We start from the raw sequence: 21,336 nt of genomic DNA on the forward strand, positions 1-21,336 counted from the left end.
AAAAATTTAATTTCTAAATAAAAAAAAATTTACAGTCCTAAAATGTTTGCCCTTCAAAAGCAGTTGATGTATACAATCATTTGTTATTTCTAGCAGAGACATTTATTTGATTATACAATATTATGTTTTGGCTCCATATTAAGTATTTATCTCGGCAGCTTCTGAAATCGGAAACGAATATAAATACGGGGAGAATCCGATTATATTCTTCCCGTCGTTTGGCTTCTCATATAGTTCAAATGAATTTATTATGTATAATAATCATTCATTTGCATTTATCCATTTCAGAATTTGGGTTAACATTTCAATATTAAAGTAGCTCTTTTGTAGTCTAATTAAAAATGTATAAATTAAATTTTGGCAAACAATCATACTGTTCTCACTATTTTTGTTTATTTTCATCTCAGACTTTTATATACACCATTTAGATGTGGGCTTCAACATGGCAACTTTTTCGGGAATTTATAGAAGTAGCTCTATAATATTCGCTGCTTATCTTTGGTAAAGACCTTGGCTTTTACTGGTCTGTAAACGTTTATAGCCAAGATATGGCATTATGGCCTATTTGTTTGCCTCAGTCATTCTCTGCAGTTGACAGTCTAATTCTGTACTCAAACCCCACATGAGCATAATTTGTCCACCTAGTGTGGTGCCACGACAACTTTGTTGCTGCACAGTTTAGTAATAAAAGTCATTTGGCACCGCAAGCGTTGGGTGACCCCGGAGCCTGCAGACGGAACATTAAGTGGTTAGAAGCTGTTTAAATGCCGGGGGCATGGCCATGGGACATCAGCATAAGCTATGGCTGAGTAGCATAAAACCGCAGCCTTATGGCTTGGCTAGGCATTACCTGGACACGATATGGAGTGGCCTGTCAGCGACACCCAGAGCCCCCAAGGCTTCAAACAGTTCCTGAGCGTTTGTCCTGAATGCTTGGCGCGTGACTGGCTGGCAGAGAATTAATGCAAATATTGACATGAATTCGAATTCGATGCGTTTGCATCTACGAGTGGCATTCGTTGTATGCCTAGAGGGCAAGCGGGCAGGCAGGCAACCTGTCCATATGATATCCTGCCGGCACTCTGCCGCTCATTCTACCTGCCATCCTGTGTGTCAGCCTGTCCTTTCAGTCCAATTCAGTAGCAGCCCCAGTTCAATTTCTCTCATTTGCTTTTTATTTGCTTTGGCCATTTTCATTGTCGCCTGTTGTTGTGTCGTGTCTGTGTGTGTGTGTGTGTGTCTGTGTCTGTGTGTGCGTACATCAATGTTAACCCATTTTTACGACTAATGGTGTTGTGGCTTCTGCTGTTTGCTGCCCACTTCAAAAGCCCTTGCTCAGGACATGGTCATACTACAACGTGTACTTAAATGTGGTCTGATTCGATCCCACTGACTGCGCCTATTTCTTTTTTGTTGTTGTTTTTTATACCCTTTTAAAGAGTACATTGTGTTCGCTCTGTTATTTGTAACGCTTAGAAGGCACATTAGTGATCTGACGCGATATTGCAATGTTCTCTAACTAGTTCTGCAAATTACGACTCAAACACAGTGACTTACCTTACCTATTCGCAGTAATTGGGTTTCGCATATTAATTTCGAAACTCCTTCTATATTGCTGAACTGCAACTCATTTTCTGTAAAGGCATAATTTCTATGCTTTGCCAGAACTACTGCACCGACTATTTTCTTGAGTAGGTACTCGGCTCGAATCACGCCGCAACCATCTTGACAAGAAGCATGATTACAAAATGCCAAAATTATCATAGGATTTAATAGTTGTCCAAAATGGGACAGATGTTAAATAAAGAATATACATAGAAAAAAACACATAATTTCATTACATATTCAAATATGTGTTTAAAAATATTAGTTTATAAATATAATTCCAAATGTTAATTCGATAAAACTAAGCCATAGTGCTATTAAAATTGAAGTGAAGTACGGAATTGGTATTGAAAAATGATTAAAGTAGGATTGTTGGTCTTTCTTAAAATATCGGATTGCTACAGGTGTGCGCAGGTTTGGATACATGTTTACCAAAATTGACTTCAGACATCAAAAAAATCTATAAAAATGCATCAATCGATCTGCAATTATTGTATAGAAAAAAAAAAAACAAAAAAATTAAATAATTAAAAATTTACAAGTAATGTTCAAGAGTATTCAAACTTCAGGGTCTCCCCTTTTTTTGATCCCATTTGGCTTTGTGACAGTATGGGACGTATTCATGAGCGTTTGGCAAACGAATGACAATTGGAACCAGGGGTCTGTCTGGAAATGGAAAGGTCGATGGACAAACAAGCAGACGGACAAACAGACGCGTATCAAATGTTCGATAGTTCGCATATTTACTTTTTATGTTGGCACATCAAATGAAAGCAAATCAAAGAACAATCAGGCCAGAAAACAATTCCCATAAACCAAATTGAATTAAGTTAGTTGGCATACCATTATATGGTAAAATCGAAAATCGCTGCTCTCACTCGCTCTATCTGTCTCTCAAAATAAGGAACGAAAGAATTTGGTAAAAACCGTTAAAATAAACAACAACAGCATTGCTGATTCCTCGTGATTGATGTCGCAACATTAAAGAGGCAGCCAATTAAGTGAAATCTATCAATGTGGCCAGGGAGAGAGAATGTTGTGAGAGTGAGTTGGGAGTTCCGTTTAAGCTGGGGCGCCCTAGCCCTGCGTGTGGCTCTGCCAGACAGCTACAGCAGCTATAGAACAACAACAGCAACAACAGCTTCAAGCAAAGATTCTTACGACTTGCCCAAATTGATAAATGACACTTTTATGGGGAAATAACCACAGTCCAGTCCCTCTCGGTCACTCACACACACACACACACACATACAGGTTGTGTAGGTTTGTGCGGCTTAAATGCTTGCCCCGGCCTCTGATTAATCAGCCACAATCATCTGATGTTTTAAGCAGCTTAAAACGGACAAGCGGCCGAGTTAATGTGACCGCCAAGTCCGCCCGCCGCCTGCCTGCCTGCCTGTCTGTCTGTCTGTCTGTCTGTCTCTTTGACTACCTCTGGACCTTTTGGAACTGAAGTTGAGTGGAAATGAATTTTGATGGCAATACATTTGCTGGATTTTGAGTTCATTAAATTGCCATTTAAATTCTTCATTTCTTTTGTTCGATTGCTTACTTTTTCAGCGTAGCCCCTCACCTCTCCTTCGGCGCACCATCATGGCGACAAAATAACTTGCGCTTAAGCCCCTAATAAACACGGCTGCCCAACACGCTCGTTAAATATTTATAACATAACAGCAACAACAAATTTTATGTAAATTCTTGAAATTGCCTTTTGATTTACTGAATGCCTGCTCCACCGACTATCGTCCCTCCATCGTGGCATCATGGTTGCTAATAAACTGAATGCCAGGATCAAGGATTTTTGTGCCCTTCTGTCAGTGCGTTCGCTTTTTTCTGTTTTAATTTAAAATCGAATAAATTTTCATGAAATTCCAGTTAAAAATGTCAAAAGCTGATTGATAGCTGGCAGACAGGCCCAACCACTTCGCATTCAGCAGCACAATGCGTAGAACAAGCGTAGGCCAGACTCTTAGCAGACAAGAAGCCGTCGCGTCGCGTCTCGTCGCTCCGTCTCCGTATCCTGTTTCATGACCACTGCCTTCTTCACATTCTCTCTAACCCATTCAAAGTGGCACCTGTAGAGCATCAGCAGCGACAGCAGTCCCTTTACCTTTACCTGACCGGGCAATGTGCGGCTGATGAGCTGGATATGTGAATGAGCTGGGAGCCTGGCTGGCTGGCTGGCTGTCTGCCTAGTATTACGAATATGGAGTGCAGAGACTGCGGCGCGCAATCTTTTAAACAATATCAAAAATTAATCACTTTTTGTAGTTTCGCATGTGCGAACTCATTTATGTGCCTACAGTGAAAACAGCTGTCAAGCAACTCTGCTTTAAATAATAATTTGACTTAGATACATCTTATTTAGAACAAGTTTGTAAAAAATTGTTTCCAATTAAAATCCGATTACTTTTCATAATCAATTTCCATTCAAAATAGCTAATAGCTTTTATAAATAATTAATTGTAACAACATTCATGACTTTGTCATCGATCCATCACATCAATTATTCTGTTTACTTCAAATTGTACACAAATTAAAAATGATTTGTTAAATAAAATATTCATAATACAAATTCTGCTCTTATTGTCAACAGTTTTTAATTTTATTTATAATTGATAAGTATCAACATGTCCATTATTAATGAATTTATATCGATATGAAAAATATGTTGGCCATACAAGAAACTTGGTGGCGAAAGTGAGACTGATACCCACAAAATTAATCTAGCAGTCAGATGGCAAGCTATTTATTTTAATATTGCATTTCCAATACTCTAAATGTTGTTGAACAGTTGAAGAAGAATCTTTACTTCATCGCATCTAGGAGAACCTGGGTACCAAGTTGGGTTATTTTAGTTCTTATACTTCCCGAGATAATTGAGTTCATACAGACGGACAGGTGGATATGGCTATATCTATTCATATGGTCATACTGATCAAGTATATATTCATCTTTTTTCTACTATTTTCGACTACAGAGGTCCTGAAAAACAGTCGCTGGGCAATAAAATCAACAAAAATCATTATTTAAATTTGAATCTAATTTAATTATGTAATAATAATTTAATATTCTTAAAGCATAAATATAAATGTCTGCATCTTTTAATTCTCCCATAAAGAAATTATTCAATTTTTATTATTATTTAAAGAGAACATAAAACGCGAAGATAGCCGAAATTTCTTGGGTACACATTCAATGTGGGCTTTTGACATACCATATTATATACTTGTACAAGTATCTATATACTTTATACTGTCGCTAGGCGACTGAAGTGGCTACCCCCTGGAGACCTGCACCAAAAGCGCCAGTTCTTGCTGCTTATCTTACACTTAAAATATATTCCAACACACTCATTTCGACAATTTGCCGCGCTGCGTCTCATAAACTAATTACACGCTTTATTGGCAATGAAAATGTATTAAAAGAAAATAACAAGAAGCACGAAGTATATTGCATGCCGAGCACTATATACCCTTGAAAAATTCGACTCTTTTTAAGCAGCTTATTCGCTTATAATTCGATGAATAAATTACAGAAAAAAATTGCCACTAAAATATGAAAAAACATTTGAAACTTAAAAAAAATAGATTTTTTCTAACCATTTACATATTTAATTTCATTTAGTTCCTAGGCAGGCATATTTATATATTTAAATGTATGTATATACGTCATACTCGTCATATTTTTGCGGCTTATCATGGGATCTGTGATGCTTTTAAATTTTGTGTGCTAAGATCGTCAAAGTCCCACTAACAAGGGTATAAAAAAACTTAGTGGTCTACAGAAATTATGCTAAAGTCCAATTGAGACAGAAAAAAAAAATGGTAAACACACTTTCATGACGCTATCAACAAAAACAGTATCAGCGTGAACGCCGTCGTCAAGCATTAATCAATTTAAATTAAAACAATGAGTCGGCGACTACTTGATAAGCCCAAGTGTTAAACACCGTGTTGCCAAACTCGCTGCCAACGCCGACACTCCGCAAAATACCGATCATTTACAGACTTGAGAAATTCTGATAACTCAAGAAGAAGAATGTAGAAGTTTTTAAAAAAATTTGATGTACTTGTACACCTTGGTGGAAGAATCGGTTCATAAATACACGTAAATAAGTCGTCTATAATGTGTTAATAACATTGAAAAAAATAAAATAAATATAAATATGTCTCTTGTCTGTTCCCAATACAAAATCACATATGTACGTCCAAACCTGCCTCGTTATCATCGCACCTACGTTTACTTAAAACGTCACTCTCGAAAAGAAAAGCAAAAAACAAAACACACAACACACAACACAAGTAAACCAATTTTCGTTGAGTGTACGAGCTTCGTTGTTCCGCAGTCAACGCAGTGGCAACGAGAGAGAGAGAGCACCTCATTTAGCAGCTCAACAATAATGTTAAATAATGCCAAACGTTGTCATACGGGGCTGGAAATCGGCTGTGCATATCAGCAGTAGAGGCAGCGGCTGCGGCTGCCGCAACACTCAAAAGCTGCGATCATCGCCGCCCCTCAGTCGAGCTGAGGCCATGAACGTGCATGGAACCCGTCTAGTACGAGCATTAGACCCGCGCTTTTCAACGTCTCTGTTATATTCCACACAAGTATCGCCGAAATTTGAAAGCAAAATGCCCTCCAAATGTTTGCAACTGGCGAACATCAATCCCAACTTCATAACCATGGAGTATGCCGTGCGTGGACCGCTGGTTATACGCGCTGGCGAGATTGAGAAGGAGCTGGAGAGGGGCGTGAAGAAGCCGTTCGATCAGGTAATACGCGCCAATATCGGCGATTGTCATGCCATGGGACAGCAACCCGTCACCTTCTTGCGTCAGCTGCTGACGCTGACATTCGAGCCGCGCTTGCTCGACTCACCGGACTATCCGGAAGATGTTAAGAAACGTGCGCGCCTCATATTGGACAACTGTCAAGGTCATTCGGTGGGTTCGTACACAGACTCGGCCGGTCTGGAGGTGGTGCGGCGTCAAGTGGCCGCCTTCATTGAGCGACGCGATGGGGGTGTGCCCAGCGATTGGCAGAACATCTACTTGACTGGCGGTGCCTCACCAGGCATCAAGAGTATCCTTTCGCTCATACATTGCCAGTTGGATGGGAAGACGCCCGGTGTGATGGTTCCAATACCTCAATACCCATTGTACTCGGCCACCATTGCGGAATATGGCATGGCTAAGGTGGACTACTACCTGGAGGAGGAGACGGGCTGGAGTCTAAATCGCAAGGAGCTCCAGCGTTCCTTTGACGAATGCCAACAGCATTGCAATCCACGCGCCCTGGTGGTCATCAATCCGGGCAACCCAACCGGCCAGGTGCTGACCCGCGACAACATCGTCGAGATCATTAAGTTCGCCCACGACAATCAGTTGTTGCTGCTCGCCGACGAGGTCTATCAGGATAATGTGTACGACAAGAACTCCAAGTTCTATTCCTTCAAGAAGGTCATGCATGAGATGGGCGAGCCCTACAGCAGTCAGGAGCTGGTGAGCTTCCTCTCCACATCCAAGGGCTATCTGGGAGAGTGCGGCATACGTGGTGGATACATGGAAGTTATGAATCTGTGCCCCAAGGTTAAGGCCATGCTCACCAAGTCCATCACAGCGGCTTTGTGCAGCACCACGGCTGGTCAGGTGGCAGTCAGCGCCTTGGTTAACCCCCCACAGCCCGGCGAACCGTCCTATGAGCGCTTCATTAGCGAAAAGAATGCCACGTTGGCCGCCTTAAAGGAGCGTGCCGAGCTAGTTCACAAGACACTCAGTGGCTTCGAAGGCTACAAGGTGAATCCGGTACAGGGCGCCATGTACGTGTTTCCCCAAATCGAGATACCGCCCAAGGCCATTGCTGCGGCCAAGGCCAAGAATATGGCTCCAGATGCTTTCTATGCCTCCGAACTGTTGGAAACGAGTGGCATTTGCATTGTACCCGGTAGTGGGTTTGGTCAAAAACCAGGCACCTATCACTTCCGGAGCACGATTCTGCCACAGACAGACAAACTTAAGCTGATGATGGAGAAATTCCGGGTGTTCCATGCGGAGTTTATGAAGAAGTACAAGTAAATGACGGAGTCGTGGAGAACTGATTGTTTTGATGCCCTACCAAGCATTATCTACTATACTATATGTGTTGCTATTTTTAAAATTGTATGTACTCGCACTTGCAAATAGTTTGCACAAACAACTCTGTGCGTTAATTATATTGAACTTATTTACGAAATATATATTTTCACTATACGAGTATAACATACCTTTGTGAGAATAGTTCATTCAGCCATTGCAAACGTAGAGCGTGGGCTGTTAATGTGTCAGATATATTATATGCTCAGTAGATCGATTCTGATTAAAAGCATGTATTGTTGTTTACACATTATACATGCTATACATACTATATAACTGATATAACCAGCCAGAGCAGCTGTGACGCGCACGCTCTCGACAGTGGGGGACCAAACGTTTTTAATACCAGCTAGGCCAGCTATCAATTTTGATAAAATTCAAGTATTTGTTTTTACAAAACTAGAAAGATGGCTCAGAGAACTATGAGACACCCTACATTCAATTTTGCGAACATGAGAATATATGAAAATTAAATTTCGTTAGTTCGAAAATTTAAAGAAACGGTTCAATATTAATTTTGAATGATAATAGAACTTTTCATCCATAGACAATTGTATAACAGAACTCATATACCCATTTACACAGACGTTGCAGCGTATCTGAAAAGCACATAACAATAGAATGGAGTAAAATCTAGAAACACAGCTCGATTTTGTGACACACAGCTTATACAGCTGGCTTTAGGTAGCGCGTTATGAAATTACAATAATTAGTTGCTTGCTTATAGTTACAAAACAAAAAACAAAAAAAAAACTTAATAAAGGGTTACAAATCTAGTGATGAAAGCGCAGCTTTACAGAATTAGTAGTAAGCAGGATTTTATGGCCATTTAAAAAAAAAAATACAAAAATACGAATGGAAAAAAATCAATTAAATGAATAAGCGATGGTTAAAACTAGTGACGAAAAAGCAGCTTAACAAAACTAGAGAAGAGTTTCTCTTTCTTTCCTTGACATAATAGAATTGGAAAAAAATAGAATAACAATAAAGAAATAATGATTAAAAGCTGTTTCAATTTAGTGACGAACATTAAATTACTAGTAATATAATGCACGATTTGGTGACTTTATTATGAGTAATGAAAGAATCTGCATCTTCATTTGCCCAGATGAAATACAAAAATATATAAATTGAAGAACAGTGTAAAAATGTAGTGACGAAATTAACCAAATTCAGCGAGTGTGTATAAAAATTAGTTTTTCACTCTTTACGATAAAATTTTGAATTAAAAACATAATTTGTTCGTATAAAATTAGTATATATAGTAATATTTCCGCTCTGCTAGTGAAAAGACAGTCTAAGGTTGAGGATATTTTAAGCGGTATCATGAATATGGTTTTGAGTTTTAATAAAAATAAATATTCTTGATGAACGAATTTTTAAGCTAGAGGAACAATTTAGATTCATTTTAAAATCTAAAATTAATACTGTACTTCTTGTTTAGAATGAAGATCTAAGACATAAATGAGAGACGCCGAATGTCTGTTTCAGTTAATGAGCATTCACTGTACTTACAGTGTTGGCATCGTTACAGCTCCAGAGATACGCAACTGCCAACAGCTGGACAACTGGCCAACTGGTGAAGTGGCGAATGGTGGTAAATGGTGGCCTGGCCAGGTCGGTAGTTTTTTCGGGCGTTGGCGAAGGCGTTGCAGTTTGATGTGAAACTAAATTGGATTTTTTCCTGATGCCTTTTGTGGCTGGCCTCACTACGTGATGCTGGCTTGTTTACATTTGCTGGCCCCATCGCTTTGGGGCCTGCTACTTCCGTTCGAAGTGCCAAATACAGATACAGGCCAGCGAGCTAGAGTGTGGCTTTAATGAGCGTTTGATAAAAGCAGCCTGCCAACCAGCCAGAGGGCTTTTATCAAATGTGCTGTTAATTATCGTGTTTGTTCGACTGTTTAGTGCAGAGAGTGTTAATTGATTGATAGCTAACTGGCAGTCTGACTAATAACTTACGCCTAGACATGTTAAGGAGCTTAATCTACTGCATTTGATTTCATGGCCGACTTAAGTGTAAATGTATGCTAAATTGCAATTGGAATTGGCGAAATTTTGATTAATGCATTGCGACTAATGAGCAATTGTGAGGCACACAGATATCCACACACACACACACACATATTGAGAAGCGACATACAATGCTAAATGTATCTACAGGCTGCGTCGCGTATCGGTAACATCAATAAATTATAAATTAAAGAAATCCATTTCGCCTTTTTTGTGTCGACAACAGCAACAACATCAACGCGAACGATAGTCCGAAGGTCTGTCCGCCTGGTCTGGCGATTTCGAAACGAATTGAGTGCCTTAACTCAACTCCGGCTTCGACTGAGACTGAGGCCGAGACCGAGACTCCGACCGCGGTCGAAAGTCAGCTTAAGAATTTATGCAGTAGTCATTAAGGCGAGCGCCCAAAGTGGGGCCGCCGTGCCTTCCTGCACTTGGAGCGAGGAGCGTTGTTGGAACGAGACTTGATGACTTTTGGAATTTTGATTAGGACCACAGCATGTTCAAAAGGATTTTTGTTAACGCGCATTGGACTTTGAAAAATGTACCCATACACACACATACGCACACATATGTATGTAAGCATGTGCGAGCAGTAAAGGGGTAACAGATTGAGAGAGTGAATCAGTTGTTAGGCTATTGTATCGATGAGCTGCGCTCACTGTTTGCCTTTGTTGGCTGCTGCCGTTTGTTGTTGTTGTTGTTTTTGTTACTTTGTTGCTGCTGCTCCTTAATTTTTTGTTTACACATTTTCAATGGCGTTGTTTGAAATATTCAAGCAATTTGATGCCAATTAAGCGCAGTACTTGAGTGGAAAAACTGCCCGAACGAGCGCTTGTGCCTCATTGCTGACTCATGCCGAGTACCCAGTACCCAGTACCCAGCCCCCAGCACTCAATGTCCAGAGCATATCAAAATGTAGTTATGCATACTGTGTGCGACAGATACATTTTTACATATAGCAGATACAAGCCGTAAAATGTGCAAATTGTATGCGCGGGCGGCATGGCACAGCACAGTACAGCACCACACATAATTCCAGTTAAATCTGTCACACAGAGAGCAACAGCAATTACAGTGGAAATTGCCTGAGGTGGAAATAGTTTTCTAGGGCATTGCATTTACGAACTTGGTTCACAGATGGAAATAATGATACTCTACGCACTAATGGAATTCTAGCATCGCTTAAAAGTGTACTGTAAATATTTAAGCGAGTAATTATCGCTTCAAAATAATTGTTATTTATGCGAACCATACTTGGGCTTACTTGATATCTGTAGACTAGAAGATGAAGCTCCAGCTTCATATTGTTCATTGGTCATTTGTTTTATTAATGAATGTTAAATATTGCGAGAATAAGACTCAGATTGCATATTAAAACTATTTATACATTTCTTATATTTTCACGTTTATAAAGCCTATTGTCTGTGTTATATAAATTCCTTTTTAGAAAGATAGATGGATACTCTTTAAGTCAAACATCGTCAGTAGATTTTAGTTCACGAACTTTGTTGATTTTTCATTTGTAATGCCCATATCTATTTTCCAGTTTTGACAACGCAGTACTGCCAATCTTTCGTCACTAGATTCTTGACCACTGTTTATCTAAAATGCAAAACTCCTCCAATTATTTGTATTTCTTCATAAACTCGCCATGGAATATCCGCATATTCTCCATCATCAGCTTAAGTTTGTCTGTCTGTGGCAGAATCGTGCTCCGGACGTGATAGGTGCCTGGTTTTTGACCAAACCCACTACCGGGTACAATGCAAATGCCACTCGTTTCCAACAGTTCGGAGGCATAGAAAGCATCTGGAGCCATATTCTTGGCCTTGGCCGCAGCAATGGCCTTGGGCGGTATCTCGATTTGGGGGAATACGTACATAGCGCCCTGTACCGGATTCACCTTATAGCCTTCGAAGCCACTGAGTGTCTTGTGAACTAGCTCGGCACGCTCCTTTAAGGCGGCCAACGTGGCATTCCTTTCGCTAATGAAGCGCTCATAGGACGGTTCGCCGGGCTGTGGGGGGTTAACCAAGGCGCTGACTGCCACCTGACCGGCCGTGGTGCTGCACTGCGCTGAGAGGGACTTGGTGAACATGGCCTTAACCTGGGGGCACAGATTTGTCACTTCTATATATCCACCACGTATGCCGCACTCTCCTAGATATCCCTTGGATGTGGAGTGGAAGCTCACCAGCTCCTGACTCCGGTAGGGCTCGCCCATCTCATGCATGACCTTCTTGAACGAATAGAACTTTGAGTTCTTGTCGTACACATTATCCTGATAGACCTCGTCGGCGAGCAGCAACAACTGATTGTCGTGGGCGAACTTAATGATCTCGACGATGTTGTCGCGGGTCAGCACCTGGCCGGTGGGGTTGCCCGGATTGATGACCACCAGGGCGCGTGGATTGCAATGCTGTTGGCATTCGTCAAAGGAACGCTGGAGCTCCTTGCGATTCAGACTCCAGCCCGTCTCCTCCTCCAGGTAGTAGTCCACCTTAGCCATGCCATATTCCGCAATGGTGGACGAGTACAATGGGTATTGAGGTATTGGAACCATCACACCGGGCGTCTTCCCATCCAACTGGCAATGTATGAGCGAAAGGATACTCTTGATGCCTGGTGAGGCACCGCCAGTCAAGTAGATGTTCTGCCAATCGCTGGGCACACCCCCATCGCGTCGCTCAATGAAGGCGGCCACTTGACGCCGCACCACCTCCAGACCTGCTGTGTCTGTGTACGAACCCACCGAATGACCTAGACAGTTACCCAAAATGAGACGCGCACGTTTCTTAACATCTTCCGGATAGTCTGGTGAGTCGAGCAAGCGTGGCTCGAATGTCAACGTCAGTAGCTGACGCAAGAAGGTGACGGGTTGCTGTCCCATGGCATGACAATCACCTGTATTGGCGCGTATTACCTGATCGAATGGTTTCTTCAAACCCCTCTCCAGCTCTTTCATAATCTCTTCGGCGCGTATTAAGAGTGGACCAAGTATGTCATATTCCATGGCTTTGAAGTTGGGATTAATGTTCCCTAATTGCAGAAACTTGGCGCTCATTTTGCTTTCAAGTTACGGCTATAATTTCTACCAGCGACGTCTAATAATCGGTTCTAGTATGTTCCTGGTCTCAGTTCGACTGACGACTGGCAATAATTTTGAATTCTAAGTGGAATCGCTGCGTATCTGCTGCACCTAATTGCTAATATATATATATATATATATATATATATATATATATATATATATATATATATATATATATATATATATATATATATATATATATATATATATATATATATATATATATATATATATATATATATATATACATATATATATATATACAGCCGATTTCAAGCACCACCTGATAACATCTGGCATTAATCAGCATTATTTTTTTTGCGGCGGTGAAGAGCTCGTTCCATTAAGTTCAAATCTTTTGGGCTTATACACTCAAGAAAATTGTGTTTATTCATATTTTGTGAAAGCTTAGGAGCAAGTATAGTTAGTTACAAACATGCTCCTAAATTTAAAGGTATACATTTCTCTATATCGATGACGAGTAAATGTATATATTGGTATTTTAGAGATAAGCTAAGTATTAAATTGATAATTTAGGTCAATTTGTTTAAATTTCAAAAATAAACATTTGTAACACATAATTTTATATTATTCTCAATGGCGAAAAAATTCAATTAATAATGAGAAGCAATGCACACATCGTTTGAAAGCGTTCATAAGGAATACATTATCAAGAATAGTATGGCATTCTGTTGACTATTCGATTTTGCAATTTTGAATTAGACACGTAGCTTTATTGAAAGGGGGCCCCATTAGTTTGAGTTGTTATAAGAATAGTCATGATTATTACCCTCAAATGGAATAAATTCGGTAGTTAATTCTTTATGAATTGCTCATTATCAATGTATTATTATTTAAAGAATGAACTTGTGAAACTCGTAGTATATTCATTTTTAGACTTTCGACGCAATTACTACGATTGCAATCGATTGATTTAAATTATAACAACGTTCGTATTTATTTGGTCCGTTTCATTTTTAAAATAATATCTACACATATCTATCAAATCCAATGATACCACATAATTTAATAATTGTCCTCCTTAGGACAGATCTTAAATAAAGAATAAAGAGTTATAAAAAAAATCATATCTATCAACTATGTTATTTTCAATTTCTTTTTATGACAATTTAGAAATTCCTGAGAATTGAAATATCATATATGTAAATAAACCATTTTTAAACAAGCAAGCCTTATAATTACAAAAATATCTAATATGGGCTTAGCTTTGAGAAATGTGTAAAATAATGTTTGGACACATAATTGCCAAAAATGTTATCTTGTTCCTCGATTCAAAAAACCTTTCACTTTTTCATATTATGCGACAATTGTGGCTATTATTGTCTCAGATACTTGAACCGATAAGTAAGTTATAATAGTTTAGTTATAATTTTAATTCAAATGCACCTTTATTGGTAAATGTATTTAGTTGTTGCTTTTGGCTTTAGTGTTTATGATAAGCAGTTTATTTTAAAATTGACGGAGGGCTTCTGCTTTCTTTGACAGTATTTACTGTACGAATACTCCCACATATCTGGCCAGTGGTCGCTTATGGCGTGCGATGCATTATAATGGCCGCACACTTTTGGACAGCGACATGCAACATTTGTCAACAGCAGCCGCTGCATGCAACACGCTGCGTGGTCTGGTCTGGTTTGGCTTGGTTTGGATTGGTTTGGCTTGGTCTGGCATGGCTATAGCAATTTATTAGCCAAGTGGCCCCAATGTGTGTCAGAGTTGAGTTGCACATTGAAATGCATTTTGGCTGAATATCTTTACACATGCCAATTGATTTGGGCCGCATTAGAGGCCATGGCCAGGGCCACGGCCAGGACCGTGTACAAAATCGATGCAAGTCGCACATGTCACGCATTTTTATTGTGTTTTCCAATTAGCGCAGCTGCCAATGAGAGGACAGGCGGCGGGCAACGTGAATTACAACGGCCGTTAACTGCATTTCGCATCTCTCTCTCTTTAGGTATGTTCTATGGCCATTTTCAACACCTAACACTTCCCCAGATGGGCGGCCGGGCCGGCCAACTCTTGAATGCCGTTGCCCATTTCCGCTATTTTACATTTCACAGTCGGGGCCATAAAACTTGTTAGTCGCTGCTGTTGCTGCCGCCAACTTGAATGCGGTTACGAGCTTATTACTATTACGAGTATGGCCAGCAGCTAACGCAGCAAAACGAGTTCAAGTTTATGGCCAAAGTGCCAGCAGAATGCAAATGCGTCTTTCGCCAAAAAGAATGTGCCAGGCAGGCCCAAATGTCGTCAGCGTCAATTAACTTGAGGTGCTGGCAAAACGTTTTGCAAGTTGCCTCCACTCTACTGTTGCTGCTGCTGTTGTTGTTACTATCTTAAAATGCCTGAAGCAGCTGCCGCCGCGATTTGTGGCAAGCGGCATGAAAACTAATTAAAATTTAGAAACGACACAAGAAATGCGAGGATAGTCTCCTTAGTTATCGCTTCGAGCCAAACAAAAAATTGTTTTTATAATCATTCTGCGTATTCAATATGGTTTCGTTTAAAGCATAAATGGTACAAGAACTCACACAAATTTCCTTATTTATGCGACTAAGGAAGTGAAAATTCCCCCAATCGCCTTTTTCTGACCTTCTTAAGAACAGGAAATAGGTAAGTTTTTGTTCTTGTCCAGTAATTCATATGAATAAATTATTGTTACCATAAAACTTCATCCTTAAAAATATTAGTTTTATTTAAAGTTAAGAGCTAGAGCGTGTTCTTTGAACGGTGAAAAAATGTCATCAGCAGCAAAATCTACCGAATCAATTCAGTTCATACACCATCGAGCTTCCTCTACCAATTCGAAATAATAAAACAATCGCACATAGATTATCGATTCTAAGAGTGGATAGAATTTGAATTCCTTCAACTTATCAATTAATTGTATTAATGCTATCGAGGGGTTATGTATTTATTTTAAAAGAATTATTTTAAAGAAATACATAATTTTATAAATTCTGCAATAAAGTACGAGTACTATATTTTTGAAATGAATTTTATTAAAATCCCTAAGTTGGGCAAGTAAAGTATAACAATTTGGGCTATTTGTTGGGAGTTTCACTTAATAAAAGGAACAATGTTTTAGCATATGGAATGTATGGAAAAACTATGCTGCAACGTCTAATTGGCGAAAAATACCATTTTGACTAAAAATGTATTTCATTTGTTGTTGTCGAGATACCTAATTTTGAACTTACATTAAGTTATTAGTTTGAAATAAAATGGGGTTTCCTGATAAACTTAGGTAAAGCAATTAAATTTAGAAATAATTTAGTTGTAATTGAAATAATGTTGTTATTAATGTTAGAGTTAATAGAAACAATTTCCAGATGTTATTATTTCTAAAAATATTAAAACTAAACTACTTAAAATACTTAAATATTTTTATCATTGACCCGATTTGTGTAACAATACCATTTAACATAACCTGAGAAATTCCATTGATCATATGAAAGCTCACATTCTTTTACATGCATTTGTAGTTCAAAATTTCCTTAAACCCTTCGGCTACAATGTATACAAACAAATTTACTTAAAAAATGCAAAAACTTTGTTAAAATACGTTGTGTAAAATCTCAATCCAGAAATGGACTTTTATTGAAGCTAAAACAAGAACTACAATCAAGAACTACCTTAAACCCTTCGGCTACAATGTATACAAACAAATTTACTTAAAATATGCAAAAACTTTGTAAAAATGCGCTGTGTAAAATCTCAATCCAGAAATGGACTTTTATTGAAGCTAAAACAAGAACGGCAATCAAATAGAAAGGAATTTGTGCTTTTTTAAATCGTTTTTCTCCTTTCAAATATTGGCAAAATTCTTCAATCACTTTAAGCCTTCTACTCGTAACAATAGCAGATACGTATGAAAAATTGGCTTTACAACTGACAGCGGACTCAAGCGCAAGTACTAGGAGAGTACTACTAGTTACTATTTGTTTATACACAAGAAAAATAGTTTAAAATTTGATCACTATAGTAATAAATAGTTGTGTTGATATATCTTAAATTTACAATCATCCTTTAAATAAGTGAACAATTATTATATTTTTACGAGAAAATTTGTCCGCGATTCGTTTCCTTTTAAGGTTTGTTTATAAATACATCCATAGAAGCAATTGAAATTAATTTTTCAATATAATCCACTGATCACATATTTATGAAAAAGAGGTTAAGACTTCGATTACTTATCAGTTGGATCTCGTGAGTTTGAAAAAATGGCGCAATTTCGCAAAAGAGGTGTTAGTGTGCTTTGAGCGACTTTCTCTAACGGTTCTGATGAACGAATCCGGCTAAAATCAATTTGTTACTTAAATGTGGAGCAAGTGAAGCCAAAAGCCAACAGCTGGACAACAACTGGGGTGCACGCACGTGCAGCTTTAGCTGCACTTTATAATCGCTTTATGTCTGATAGGCCGGGGACAAGCTGCAGCTCAACTGCTGTGCGTGTGGCAGCAACAGCAGCAGCAACAACAACAACTACAACAACAACTACTACTAATGCAACTATCTGTGGTCTGCATCTACTACATTGACTATCTGCCTGCCTGCTCGCTGGTCTGCCTCCCCAGCTGCCGCCTATACAGCACTCTGCTGTCCAACGTTGCGCGCTAATTTGATTTCCTAGTGGCAACACTTGCGGTCTGTCCCTGCCCCCATCACCCCCTTCTAGGCCAAGTAGTGGCTCAGCCAGTTACTTGTGCTTGCTCTCTATCGTCATCGTCATCGCCATCGCCATCGTCATCGTCCGTATGTCTGTTTGCCTGCCTGATGGCCATTGCCGCTCCATTTGCAATTTGCATAATTACCGTTGTTTGACTTTAATGTTGCCCGGACCAACTCGGTTGGGTCTGAGCCATGCGAAAGAAAGGCTTTGGAGGCGAACCGACAAAAAGTGTTGCACAACTTTTCATTACTTTTAATTGCTGTGGCCAATGAGGAAGCAATTTGTAGGGCTGAGGCTGGCAATAATCACCAGCCACCAGTCTGTGGCATCAGCTCAGCTGCATATGGGACTTTACTCGTATTTGGCCAACAATTGGCCAGCCAGCAGGTGTGGAGGGCTTCTGCAGAGAACAATACATTTTGCAATTGGCAAAATGCAATAAAGTCACCACAGCTTCATTTCAGCTTTTGATAAAATGTGCATACAATTTTACAAAACGATGCATTCCTCTATGTTGTGGTTTGGTTCAATAGATATTGTTTATTGTATGTGTATATTAAAAGATGACATCTACACCACTCAAAGAAAGACTTCAAATGACAAACCTTTATGCTCAGGCAGTTTGTTTTTAATTTAAATCTTCATTTCTTGTATGTAACAAACAGAATAAGATGTGTCAGACCCCAGAACATATATACAAGTAGTATAGTAGCATATGACAAGATAACTCTGCCTATCCCTGAATTTTAGAATTTATAAGAGCTAGAATAACAAAACTTGTGTTCATATTGCCTTAAAATTTAAGCAAAGATATCTGCCCTATTCCAAAACTTTCTTTATTCTTGAAACTGTTTGGCATTTAGACTTTCCCCTAGCTAGCTTTGGATACAGTGCATAAAAATAAACTCAATAAAAAATAGAGGCGAAAATTCTGTTGAAAGCAAAAGCTAAAACAAATACAAAATGGAGAGAAATTAATGCTTTTTATACCCTGTACCCAAAGGGTACAAGGGTATATTAGTTTTGTGCGAGTGCACATGGAACACACAGAAGGAGACTTGGTAGACCCCACAAAGTATATATATTCTTGATCAGCATGACAAGCCGAGTCGATATAGCCATGTCCGTCTGTCCGTCTGACCGTCTGTCCGTCTGTCTGTCTGTCTGTATGAACGCAAGGATCTCCGAAAGTATAAGAGCTAGAATAACCAAACTTGGTATACAGATTCTCCTGAGACCGAGAAAGGACGAGTTTGTTCATTTTTTCTGATCCACCCCCCCACTCCCCCCCCTATTACTGATTTTCTATAACTCCCGTAATTCTTGGAATTTTGAAAATTTTGAAAATTTGGTAGTTATATTAGGTTAGTAATTATATATCCGTATACCAAGTTTCATTATGATAGAATGATCGGAAAGAAAGTTATAGCCATATAACCAGGCCCAATGCACACATACATACATATGTACAAGTACACAAACACGCATAAGGCACGATTCTGATGTAAATGTATGTATGCATGCATGGAATATTTTATATTTAATTTAGTTAATTAATTAAATTAATTTTGTTAATTAATTAAATTAAATTAATTAATTAATTTAATTACTTTTTTGTGGGGTGGTACAGGGTATTTAAGAGTAGAGTCTGCTCGACTTTAGCATTCCTTTCTTGTTTCAATCTGTTTTATTCCTTCAAATGTTGCCATTATTTTCGCAATCAGCCAAAGTCTTCTAACAACAACTCATATGTGTAATAAATTGGCATCAGAGCTGGTGGCAAGCTAACGCGCAAATATTATAACTTATTTGTTTAAAATTTGAAAACTATTTGAATACCTTTTTAAGAACATTAAACATGAATCATGAATCTTAACAACATTTCTAAATAGCTCAAAACCTATTATGCACTTATCTAACTTTCTACCTTAATATATATATTTTTTCGAGTGCATCTATGTTCTCTATTACGCATTTATTGTTTAAGTAGCGATAGAAAATAAATTTTGGCAATTTGAGAGCAACAAAATATCTACGAACATGAATTCGAAGTCAGCTTAAAAATACTTTATTTGCTCTTAGAAGCTCGTCTCCCTACTCCGACTCCCGACTCTTCTCCAGAAACGACACGAGCCAGGTGTTAAGTACACAGCCAATCGTCCCTCCACTACATACAACCCCCCCCCCCCCCTCCCTCCAATCTGACAAGCTGGCAAGTTTATTGTTGTTGCTGCTGTCGTCGCAAGCTTTTTGTTTGGGAAAATATGAAAAATGTATTAAATAACCAAACATGATGCATGGGAGCTTGTTGTCTGGCTTTGGTTAGTTGTCTATGGTTAGGCAATCGGTTTGGCTGTCGATGTTGTTGTTGTTGTTGTTGTAGTGGTTGTTGTGGGGCGTCGTTTGTGGCTAACAGACTGCAGTGTGGAACCACAGATGTGAACTGAAGCTGTATATAGTATATAGTCGTACTATACTATGACTATATGCATGGCAATTGAATGCGATATTTGTGTGAGAGAAAATGCAGCTTAGAGCATTGCAAAAGCGATTAATGATGCCGCCTAATGCGACCAAAGAACAAATTCACAAAACATTCTAAGAATTAATAAATCTCGAATTTCCGCCACACTTGAGTACCCTTTTTTGTGTGTGCGGCCAAGTCCAGTTTTCTGGACTCTGGAGTCCTTTAAAACAAAATTAAATGAAATGTTGAGTAGGGTACAAGAGTGTCTTTCTCTTTCTCTCTCTCCCTCTCTGCCAATAATACTTTAAGCTTTGGCTTCATCATCATTCCCATCTACCTAGGTATGTTTGTATTGCCATTGCTGGGATACTCGTATTCGCATCTTCATTCTCGAAATAAATAAATTTGAAAAAGTTTCAAGTTGACATTGAATGCTTAGTCGTTGGCCGCCTAATGTTCATGTCGCGCTTCACGTTCGATTTCATTTTCAATTTATTTTAGTTACTGTCCGGCGGCCAAGTTGGACCTTTGGCTTACATTTCGATGGTCGTCGGTCGCCGGTCGTTTGGTCGTTGGCAGCTAATCGGATTTGTCGCTTTAATGAAGCGCATGATATAAGCGGTTGCCACAAATGCCCCAAAAAAATATTCGCGGTAATAAAACATTTTTCAAGTAAAATGCGGCTTTACGCATTTGTCTGTATGTACTACTTATATGTATGTCTATATGCCTGTATGTATGTATGTATGTTGGTAGGTAGGTAGGTATGCATGTTTGATTTGTCGGCATTGTCCTTTCGCCAAAAGAAAAAAGTTATGGTAGCTGTCATGTTCTGATTATTTTAATTTGACACTCTCTGCACGCTCTGAGGCCCCAAACTTCATTAAAAATTGTCAACGCAGAAGATTTCCCTTCTCCGCTATGTATACTCGTATATCAACAGACTGCCTGCCAAACTAAAAGAAATGACAACGCATGACAACCAAAATATGTTGGCCAGATAAAAAAGCGCAGGACAGCAAAGTTTCTTCACATTTTTTTTGTTTGTTTTTTTTTTTTGCCCACGCCTGTCATTTCACAGTGGGCTGCAGATAACAAAAAAAATTATGCTGCAGGCATTTCCCATTACGTTTTTCCCATTTCTGCTTCAGATAATTAGAAATATCTGACAATTGAATTGAAGGTTCCAAATCGAAACTCTCGAAAGAAATTTGTAAAGGAAAATTGAATGATTCTGTTTGGGTCAAATTACAAAAAGGTGTGAAGAGTGTATTTCGAATGGCATTTAAACTTTGTGGGTAAATGGTCAAATAATAATTCAATTAAA

At 38.9% G+C, this 21,336-nt stretch overlaps 2 pseudogenes; one reads left to right on the top strand and one right to left on the bottom strand.

Moving 5' to 3' along the window:
• The first annotated feature begins 5,877 nt into the window (after positions 1 to 5,877).
• Positions 5,878 to 7,869, top strand: LOC115632139 (annotated as a pseudogene).
• Positions 7,870 to 11,288: 3,419 nt separating this feature from the next.
• On the bottom strand, positions 11,289 to 12,846 carry LOC115632677 (annotated as a pseudogene).
• Positions 12,847 to 21,336: the final 8,490 nt, after the last annotated feature.

Source organism: Scaptodrosophila lebanonensis, unplaced genomic scaffold (assembly GCF_003285725.1).
Source record: "Scaptodrosophila lebanonensis strain 11010-0011.00,11010-0021.00 unplaced genomic scaffold, SlebRS2 tig00001415-arrow-pilon, whole genome shotgun sequence".
Taxonomy (NCBI): domain Eukaryota; kingdom Metazoa; phylum Arthropoda; class Insecta; order Diptera; family Drosophilidae; genus Scaptodrosophila; species Scaptodrosophila lebanonensis.